This window comes from Hyaena hyaena, unplaced genomic scaffold, assembly GCF_003009895.1.
Source record: "Hyaena hyaena isolate Hyena2069 unplaced genomic scaffold, ASM300989v1 scaffold_989, whole genome shotgun sequence".
In the NCBI taxonomy this organism is placed as follows: domain Eukaryota; kingdom Metazoa; phylum Chordata; class Mammalia; order Carnivora; family Hyaenidae; genus Hyaena; species Hyaena hyaena.
The window spans coordinates 612741-623862 of NW_024081623.1; positions in this window are offsets into that span (position 1 = coordinate 612741).

Consider the following 11122-nt stretch of genomic DNA (forward strand, 5'->3'; position numbering starts at 1 on the left):
TGTCACTGCCTTTCTAGCCATAAGCCATCCATTTTCCAAATAAAAAATATTTTAATGTTTATTTTTGACGGCAAGTGGGGGAGGGGCAGAGAGAGATAGAGGCAGAATCCGAAACCGGCTCCAGGTTCTGAGCTGTCAGCACAGAGCCTGATGTAGGGGCTCAAACTCAAGAACCGCAAGATCATGGCCTGAGTTGAAGTCGGGCACTTAACCAAACTAAAAACTTTAAGAACAGTTTTTAGGGGCGCCTGGGTGGCTCAGTCGGTTGAGCGTCCGACTTCGGCTCAGGTCATGATCTCATGGTTTGTGGGTTCGAGCCCCGCGTCGGGCTCTGTGCTGACAGCTCAGGGCCTGGAGCCTGCTTCCAATTCTATGTCTCCCTCCCTCTCTGACCCTCCTCTGCTTGCGCTGTCTCTCTCTCTCTCTCTCTCAGAAATAAAAACATTTAAAAAAATTTTTCAAAAAACCCAGTTTTTAAATGTTTATTTGCTATAAGCCGTCCTTGTGTCCACTTTTGTTCAGTCTTGCTTCCACAGGAACCTCAAGAGCTGCCCCCTGGGGAGAGAGCCCAGAGTCCTGGGAGCCTCTCTGCCCCTGCCCCCTCTGCCCCCTCTGCCAGGAGAAGGGGACTCACAGAGGTGCCCATTTATCCCTGACTTTTTTTTTTTCTTTTTCTTTTTAAGACAAACAGATCCCATGTCTCCCTGAGGAGGGCCCAGGCTTTCCAGGTATGGTTCTGTTCAGCCACACTCACATCTACCCCAGGTAACTCCCTCCCGCTCTTCTACTCCCCAAGTCCCTGCCGGGGTCCCACCCATCTGACCCAACTGCCCTTCACACCAGGCAGCTTCCTGGACACGGGGCAGAGTTGGGGGCAGAGAGGCTGGAGGGGCTGCTGCCAGCACATAAGGGTGGAGGGAGTGTCACTTTGTGCTTTTAAAGGATGTTCTCAGTGTTCCCACAGAGCCGGGAGAGGTGGGGGCAGCATCCAGGCCTTGTGTGTTGAAGCAGCCTTAGCTGGGTCCAGCCCAAAGCAGGGCCAGGACCCTCACTGCAGGCCGTGGTGTTGGTAACACCCAGCAGAGCAGAGGAGCGGACTGGGTCTCCTGAGGGTCCAGGTCCTGGGAACAAGCCTTTAGCAGAGCTGGGCCTCAGCTCTGGGAGAGGTTGGGGTGTGTGTGTGACTGTCACAAGCTCTGTATGGGGTCTCAGCTCCCTTGACCTGCTGGATCCTGATTTAACTTTTCCAATGTGCTAGGATTCTGCACAGCAAAGCAACAACAGATATAGGCATGTGCAGGCTTACCCGTGGACAGAATATGGGCCCTGCACAGCTCAGAGGGCATTGCAGGGCCCTGGGCTATAGCCTCGCTGGCAAAGACCCCAGTGTACCCCTCATGTATGACTCACTGAGCCCCACTCCAACCATGAGACACTGCATACACAGTCCTCCAGGCAGAGACAGATGTCCCACATTGGCCCGTGCTGTGTTTCCTTTAAATGCACGTTCACTTCTCCTCTCCACAACATATTTCTCAAAAGCAAGTTCTCTGCAAATGCACTGTCTCTCTTTCAGTTACCTCAGACAGAAAATGTCACCATCAAGAGCACAATCTTCTAGCCAGATTGTTGGGGATCTAATCCTGCCTCCACCATCCAATAGCTGGGTGACCTTGGACAAGTTACGTAACCTCTCTGTGCCTCTGTTTCCTCATCTGCAAAATGGCATGGTAACGGCACTTCAACATTGGGGGTGGAAAGGAGAAAAGCTGTAATGCAGGTGCATAGCCCATTCTATGCATTGGTTGTTACCACCTGTCATGTTATGCGGATGGCCCCTCACTGTGTAGCTTACCAAGAACATTCCAATTTCTAAACCCACTTCAGTTCTGACCATGAACTCTTCCTTAAAATGCATGCTCTTTTCCTTTTGTCAGAGGAACTGAGGGGGGCATGTCAGAAATAGCACAGGGGAGGAGGAGGGGTGTGCTTCTGCCTTGGCGTGCTCTGCCATAGCCAGCATGGGAAGGGCCCTAAGGCCTCTGATTTGGGGATGTCAAGGTCATCATCCCCATATCCTAAGACGGACCCTCCTTGAGTGGACTCTGTACCCCATAAACTCTCAGCAGCTGCTGATAACAGCCCTGGAAAAAGCTTTGATAATGGGAGCTAGTATCAGGGAGCCTTGCCGTGAACTGAGCCGTGGAAGCATGGGGATGAGGAGGGGAGGTTGGGAGCAGGTGTAGGGGTGCAGCTGGGGGGTGGAGAAGGCCAAGAGAGAAAGGGAGAAGCAGGTGAGAAAAGGAGATACTGGGGGCGGCATGGCCAGAAGTGCCTGTTCATTCTGGATTGGCATCACCCCAGCTCTAGCTGCTGAGCAGGGCCACTCCCAAGGGCACAGTTTTGAAATCTTGAACAAGTAAGTAAGACTGCATTGTGAAATTCCTCAAAGGTCTCTCAAACATGGATTTTGCTACCCAGGAAACCTTTGATCATTTCTTCCTCACCCTCACATTTTGTCTTCACGGAGTCTGCTAACGAGGCCTCTCAGGAGTCGTCCACACCACCCACTCCTTCTTTGGGGCTTCCCATCCCCTTAGTTCTCCCTCCTTTGAAAAGAGCATTGATCTAGAGCATTCTAGAGCATTGGTGCCCTCAGTAAAATGCTTTCTTCTCTGTTCTCAGCATTCCACTTTGTACCCTGACCTCAGAGAAAGGACCATTTCTGGAGGGGTGGGTAAGATGAGGAAAAAATGGACCTAGAGCTGACCCTTCCTCCTGTGCCAACAAATTAGATAACTTGGATCAAGTGGACAGATTCTTAGAAAGTCACAAACACACTGACTCAAAAGAAACAATCCAAATAGATCTACAAGAAGTAAAGAGATTAAATTAATAATAAAGAAAAATTCCTGTGAAGAAAAGCCCAGGCCCAGATGACATCACTACTGATTCTGTCAAATATTTAAAGCATTCCTAACACTCCTTTACAAACTCTATCAAAAAATGCAAATGGGAAAAGAGTATACCTACCCCCCGACAAATAAATAAAATAATAATAAGAAGAGAATACCTTCGGGGCGCCTGGGTGGCTTAGTCGGTTAAGCGTCCGACTTTCGCTTAGGTCATGATCTCGCGGTTCGTGGGTTCGAGCCCCGCGTCGGGCTCTGTGCTGACTGCCAGCTCAGAGCCTGGAGCCTGTTTCAGTCTGTGACTCCCTCTCTCTCTGACCCTCCCCTGCTCACACTGTCTCTCTCTGTCTCTCTCCTAGAAATAAATAAAAATATTTAAAAAAAAAAAAAAAAAAGAAGAGAATACCTTCAACTCGTTCTGTGAGGCCATATTACCCTGATACCAAACCAGGCAAACACATCACAAGAAAACTAAAAGGCCAATATTCCTCATAAATATAGACACAAAAAAATCTTCAACAAACTCCTAGCAAACAGAATCATTAACATATAAAAACAATAATAAACCATGGCCAAGCAGAACGTATCCCAGTAGGGCAAGATTGGCTTGACATTCTCAAGTCAATTAGTGTAACAAGGGAGTCCTTGCTGTGCCCACCCAGTAGGAGCTGGCCAGGAAGCCTGGGTGGTTCTCATTCCCCTTTTCTTTGATGAGGGCTCTCATTGCAGTGATTCTGTTCCTTTTATACTCTTAGTCATGGGGGATTTGGCAGTGGATGTCCTCTCTGTTTGCCTTCAGAAGATCTCTTGGCTATGAGCTCAAGATCAAGGAGTCAGCAGGGCTGGTTTCTTCTAAGGCATTTCTCTGAGACTTGGAGATGGTTGGAGATGGTGGTCTTCTTCCAGTGTCTTCACACGGTCTCCCATGTGCAAAATCCAATGTGGATTTTAATACATCCTCACCTACTGAGGGAAGGAAGATATCCAGCCCCAGCCCTCTCTAGCCTTCCTGTTTCACTCAAGGAAGAATTTTGAAAGAAGGCAGAGGGGAAGAAAAAACTCACCTTACCAACAGAAGAACAAAGATATGAATTACATCGGAATTCTCTTAGAAATCATCCAGGCAAGAGGAGAGTGGAATAAAATATTAAATTGTTGAAAGAAAAAAAATCCACCTGCCTAAAATTCTGTATCCAGTGACATTATATTTCAAAAGTGAAGGAGAAATAAGGACTTTTTCATGTAAACAAAAAATTTTTGGAAATTTGTCACCAGAAGACCAGCCTTGGAAGAAATGTTAACAGAAGTTCTTTAGAGACGAGAAAAATGATATGGGTCAAAATTCAGATCTACATAAAGAAATGAGGAGGATCAGTGAAGGAACAAATGAATGTAAAATAAAATATTTTATTTTTCTTATACTGAATGGATCTATCAGTTTAGTCAAGATAATAATAACACTATATTGGATGAAGAATAACACTATATTGGACTATATTAGTCCCTTGTGACTAAGGGAAATGTGTGATGGATGTTTCAGGGGATAGAGGGGCAGGAACTGGGAATCCCCTGTTGTAAGATACTTGCACTACCGGTGAAGTGGCAGAGTGGAAGTATATGAAAGCAGATTTAGATTAATTGTAAAGGTAAATTGCAAATTCTAGGGCCACCACAAAAGCATTTTAAAAGACTATAATTGATGTGCTAAAGGAAGATCAGAATAATATAAAAATACTCAAAACCAGAGAAGACAGAAAAAGAGTGGAAGGAAAAAAGAACAAGAAAGAGAGAGAGAAGCATCAAATAGCAAACAGTTACAAATATGGTCATTTTTACATGTAATTTACATTACATTTAAATGTAAATGACCTAAATACCTATTAAAAGAGAGAGAGACTATCAGAGTAGATTTAAAAAAAAAAAAATGACCAAACTGTGTGCTGTCCACAAGAAACCCACATTAAATATAAAGACATAGGTTAAAAGTAAAGGGAAAGAGAAAGATATACCAGGCTAACACTAATCAAAAGAAAACTGGGTGGGTGAAGGTGGCCTAAAGAAAGATAGTAAAAATCAGACCAGAAATCAACGAAACTGAAAGCAGGAAGTCAGTAGAAAAAAAATCAAAGAACAAAAAGCTAGCTCTTTGAAAAGATCAATAAAATTCATAAGCCTCTTGCAAGTCTAACCAGGAAGAAAAAGAGAGATAATGTAAAAACTATTAATATCAGAAATAAAAAGGGCTATCACTACGTATCCCATGGACATTAAAAAGGATAATAAAAGAATGTTATGAACAACTCTATGCTCACAAATTTGCCATTTTAGATAAAATAGATCAATTCCTTTAAAGACACAATATACCAGACTCACACAGGGAGAAGTAGATAGTATGACTATGTCTGTATCTACTAAAAAAGTTGAATCACAAATTAATAATGTTTTGGAAACAGAAAGTGCAAGGCCCAGGTGTGTTCACTGGTGATCTATTAAGCATTTATTTATGTTTTTATTTTTTTAATCTTTATTTATTTTTGAGAGTGAGACAGAGAGAGACAGAGCGTGAGCAAGGGAGAGGCAGACATAGAATCTGAAGCAGGCTCCAGGCTCTGAGCTGTCAGCACAGAGTCTGACATGGGGCTCGAACTCATGAACTATGAGATCATGACCTGAGCCCAAGTCGGATGCTTAACTGACTAAGCTACCCAGGCCCCTCTCTATTTAAACAAGAAATGATAACAGGTCTACAATCTCTTCCAGAAAATAGAAGCAGAGGGAATACTTCCTAACTCATACTATACCCAGCATTATTTTAATACCAAGCCCAGACAAAGACATTACAAACCAAAAAAAAATTGAACAATATCTCTCATGGACATAGATGGAAAAAATCCTCAACTAAATATTAGCAAATTTAATACATGTGTAAAATTAACTATGCACAACAACCAAGTAAGATTTATCCCACATATGCAATCAATCATATTAATGTAATCGATTACACTGATTAGTGTAATCTATTAAATCAATTAATGTAAAAAATCAATTAGTGGGGCGCCTGGGTGGCTTAGTCGGTTAAGCGTCCGACTTTCGCTTAGGTCATGATCTCACGGTTCGTGGGTTCGAGCCCCGCGTCGGGCTCTGTGCTGACTGCCAGCTCAGAGCCTGGATCCTATTTCAGAGTCTGTGTCTCCCTCTCTCTCTGACCCTCCCCTGCTCACACTGTCTCTCTCTCTCTGTCTCCTAGAAATAAATAAAAATTAAAAAAAAAAATCAATTAGTGTCACCTATTTCATCAACAGGCTAAGAAAGAAAAATCACATAATAATATCAATACATACAGAAAAAACGTCTGACAAAACCCAACACCAATTCATGAGAAAAAGGTTCAGCAAACTAGGAATACAGGGGAACTTCCTCACTTAATAAAAAAGCTCTGCCAAAAGCCGTACCGCTAATATCATACTTAAAGGTAAGAAACTAGATGCTTTCCCTCTAAGATTGGGAACAAGACAGAGAAACTCATGTCTGCCTTATTATTCGGCCTTAACAAGGAAGGAAATTCATGCTACAATGTGGGTGGGTCCAGGGGACGTGATGCTCAGTGAAACAGGCCAGACACTGTGTGACCCACCCACATAAGGTCCCTGGAGTCTCCAGATTCCTAGAGAGTGTTGGGTGCTGGGGCTGGGGGCAAGAATGGGGGTCCGTGTTTCACGGGAACAGAGTTTCCATTGGGGAAGATGGAAAGTTCCAGAGATGGAGGTTGGGGACAGCTGTGCAACAGTGGGAAAATCCTTAGTGTCCCTGAGCTGCGCGCTTAGAGTAGGTAAAGACGGTGCTTTCTATGTGGTGTGTATTTTACCACATTTTAGTAAGAAAAAGAAAGTGAATGTATCTATAATCTGATTAATTATTAACTCATGTATTCCCTCCAGAGAGGTCAGGAACGATGGTCTCTGTTTGTTTAGCCGGGAAGGGCTATTTGCAGGTCCTTGAGAATAGCAATGCTATCTCCCTCCTTGGCAGAATGGGGCCCATAAAGTTATATCAGACTTTTCATGCACTGACTCTCACCACCTTCAGGGAGCAGGAGGCTGCCAGGTGCCTGCCTCAGATCCCTCTCCCGCTCAGAATCCTGGAATCCTTTCCAGGCCTAATTAATCATTGCCTTGCTGGCAGCTAGTGGGGCGCCTTCCACCAGCCCGGGGCTCCAAACTTTTGGCCACAGCACCCCCAGAGGGGAGGGAAAGGCAGTTTCTTACTGTTACCTGGCTCCCAGTTTCCAGCTGATCTCTGCTGGTGGAGAGGTCTTGCCCTGACACCTTCTGTGGGCAGGGTTTGGTGGAGGGTCATGGGTGGAGCTCTCTTATGAAAGGTGGCCTGGATCCACAGCTTCAGGGGACAGACCCCACTTCGTTTCCTCATCAGATGGATGAGAGGGGGTGCCCACTTTTGCCAAGAGAAGAGGAGGCCTGACAGAAGCAAGGAGCCAGGTGGGTCCCTGAAACATAGCTGCAAGAAGCCCTTCCTTGAGAGCTTTCATGGCTGCTGAGGCCATGGAGGGAGCTAGACACAGGGAAGTTCCTGGAGCCTTGCTGCGGCACTTGGGGGGCCCCCTCCCAAGGCCTAGCTCTTGGCCTTCTCCTGTGGCAGACCTGTGAGGGACACCTGCCCCATCTAAGGATTACAGGCTGCCTGTGGTGGGGGCGGGTGGCTCACCCTCTCCTCTCCCATGACAAGACCTAAGATGTGACTCTGGCGCAAGCACACAGACAGTGGACGGAGCTACAGCACTCCCTGCCTCCTTGGCTCAAATGACACTCCCCAGAGGCCACAGGCCCCTCCCAGCTGCCACCCCCTGCCAGGAGGGTCTGGCTCTCCCAAGTCACGGTCAGAATCTCAGGGAGATGGGACATGTGCAATTTGAAGAAGCTATTTCGACATTTTACCCTGCTGTTCAGAATAGGAGGAAACCCTCCTACCACAACTGCCCATCTTGCAAACCCCGAAAGTGAAGCTTGACATCACACTTGTGGCTCGTGGGGGCAAATGGAAGGAAAACACTCCCCTAGGAGCTGTCAGTGCTCCCAGTTGACCCCTGCCATGACGGGGGCGTGATAGGGGCATGTCTTCTCATCAGGAACTTGGTGGAGGTGGGGGACAGTCCGCAGATAGCCCTCCCTGAACCCTCAGCAGCCACCTGATAGCACAGCTGGGCCCGGCTGCTGTCCCACACCCAGGCACCCCGTTGTGTCTCCTCTTCTCCCAAGCAGCCCAGCTCTGAACCTACACATCTCAGCACATCACCCACAACCCTATTTCCAGGGTCCGCTGATCTCAGGCCCTTCTCCTTTGTTTCTTGGACATTTTAACTCCTGGATGACTGTCTTCTCAAATATACTCCTCTGTAGCTTTTGTGATTTCAGAGTCAATGCACACCATCTTTCCAACACCTTTTCCTACACCATTTTGACCTCTCTTTCCATGGTCCCATCTTTGGCTCTCTGCCCTCAGGTCCCTGGTAGCCTTCAGACCAAACCCACAGCTGCTCCCACAGCCCTGCCCCCGCCCCTCCCCCGTCCCAACAACCCTCACAGTGATGTTACCCCCCTTTCCATCTTCACAACCCTCAAGTGTCCCCCACTCCCACGGGCCTCATACTACCCATACACAGTGGGGGCCCCTGTCCCCACTGCCAGTTCCCTCCCCGTGGACTACTTCACCCACCAGGACCTCCGAGCCACGAATCCTATAACCCACCACTGTCCCTTGCCCCTCATGTCCCCCATCAGCTCACACCCCGCGACAGTCCTGGAACTCTTATCTTTCTATGGTTCTCATTTGGCAAAAGTGTAACTGACCCCACGTCTGACCAGTGCCACTGAGCACGTCTGGGGACAGTTTTGACAAACCCACTCACTGTAGTGACCAGGAGCCTTAAGGCCACAAAGCTCACATTGTGGCTCACTGGCTCCTCGCCTGCCCCGCCCCTGTGCACCCGTGGCCCTCGCCCGCTGCAGTGGTCACACCCCCTCCCTGCCCCAGCGCTGGACTCCTGCAGCCCCTCTGATGCCCTTGCCACCCAGTAGCGGTGTGTCCCAGTAGCCGTGAAGCTCTATGAATTTCGACAAGTACATATTGTTATGTGTCCACCTACTGCTCGGGTCTTGGTTTCTAGTGCTAGTAGTCAATAAAAGGGATCAGGGCTCCTTGGTTTATTTTAGGACTGAGGCAGAGAATATGTAAGATGAGCATTTTATCATGCCATCAAGTTAGGAAGTGTTCAAAACAAACAAATTTTATAAAGAACAAGCAAATTCCATAATGATAAGGCTATGTATGCTAAAGGGACACAGGAGCCAAGAGAAAGAACTCTCAATGCCAACCTGGAAAAATTGGAGCAACAGAATAAAGTAGTCTTGATTATAATCCAACATATAAAGCAAAGGCCATGAGTTCACACTCATATAAACAATTGAATAAACAATAACAATTGGATAAAAATAAAAAATAATAATAAGGGGGAGACAAATATCTCAGGCTAAAGAATTAAAAATCATTTATGCAGCTACTCCACCCTCAAGGAGGTGGAGCATAACCCTGTGCAGAGGGACCTCCTTCCAAAGAAAGCGCACAGTATGGGAGGGGGACACTGAGCAGGGCCACAGCAGAGAAGCCAGACAGGCACACTGCAACCAGGCGATCCTGGTCAGCATCACAGCGGTGAGTCAGGTCAACCTCGTGTGCCTCTGACACGATATGATGAAAACGGAACTTTGCCTCTCTGATCACCCTCTCAAACCATCGCCCCAGCCCAACCATGAGAGAGACAGCAGACAAATTACGATACTGGGACATCTTACAATATGCCTGATCCGTCATCTTCCAATCTGTCAAGATTGTCAAAAACAAAGAAAGTCTGAGAAGATGTCACAGCCTCAGAGGCACCACAGGAGACATGACGACTGAATGTCATGGGGATCTTGGGTAGGGTCCTGAGTGAAGTCCTGGAATAGGAAAAGGACATTGGAGGGAAACTGAGGAAATCTGAATAAAGTGTGGATTTTATTTAGTTACTAACGATGCACTGATTGTATCGGTCAGGGTTCTCCAGGGAGACAGAACTCACAGGATATAGATGGTTATCCATATAGATATAGATTTATTATAAGGAACTGGCTCAATGATTGTGGAGACTTAGAAGCCCTAAGATCTGCAGCTGACGAGCTGGAGACCCAGGAAACCTGGTGGTGAAGTTCCATTTTGAAAGTGGCAGGCTTGTTACCCTAAGAGAGCTGATGTTTCAGTTTATATCTGAAGGCAAGAAAAGACCTTTCTGTTTCAGATGAAACAGGCAGGAGTTCCCTCTTACTTAGGGAAGGGACAGCATTAATAAAAACCCCACAGGGGCACCTGTGTGGCTCAGTTGGCTGAGTGTTTGACTTTGGCTCAGATCATGATCTCACGTCTGTGAGTTCAAGCCCCACGTCGGCTCTGTGCTGTCAGCTCAGAGCCTGGAGCCTGCTTTGGATTCTGCGTCTCCCTCTCTCTCTGCCCACCCCCCTGCTCGTGCTCTATGTCTCTCAAAAAATAAAAACAAAACAAAACAAACAAAAAACACACAAAGAACAAAAAAGGCTCTCAACTGATTGGATGAGGCCCACCCACATTGGGGAGGGTTATCTGCTTCATTCAGTCCACTGATTCACATGTCAATCTCATCTATAAATACCCTCACAGACATATTTGGGAAAAATTTTTTAATGTTTTTTATTTATTTCTGAGAGAGAGAGAGACAGCGCGAGCAGGGGAGGGTCAGAGAGAGAGGGAGACACAGACTCTGAAGCAGGCTCCAGGCTCTGAGCTGTCAGCACAGAGCCTGACGCGGGGCTCGAACCCATGAACCGTGAGATCATGACCTGAGCTGAGGCCAGACGTTTAACCGCCTGAGCCATCCAGGCACCCTGAAAAATTTTTGACTGAATGTCTGGTCACTGTATTGCCCATTTAATTTGACACATAAAAGTAACCGTCATGTGGGGCACCTGGGTGGCCTAGTGGGTTAAGCATCTGACTTTCGCTTAGGTCATGATCTCACGGTTCGTGGGTTTGAGCCCCGCGTCGGGCTCTGTGCTGACTGCCAGCTCGGAGCCTGGAGCCTATTTCAGAGTCTGTATCTCCCTCTCTCTCTGACCCTCCCCTGCTCA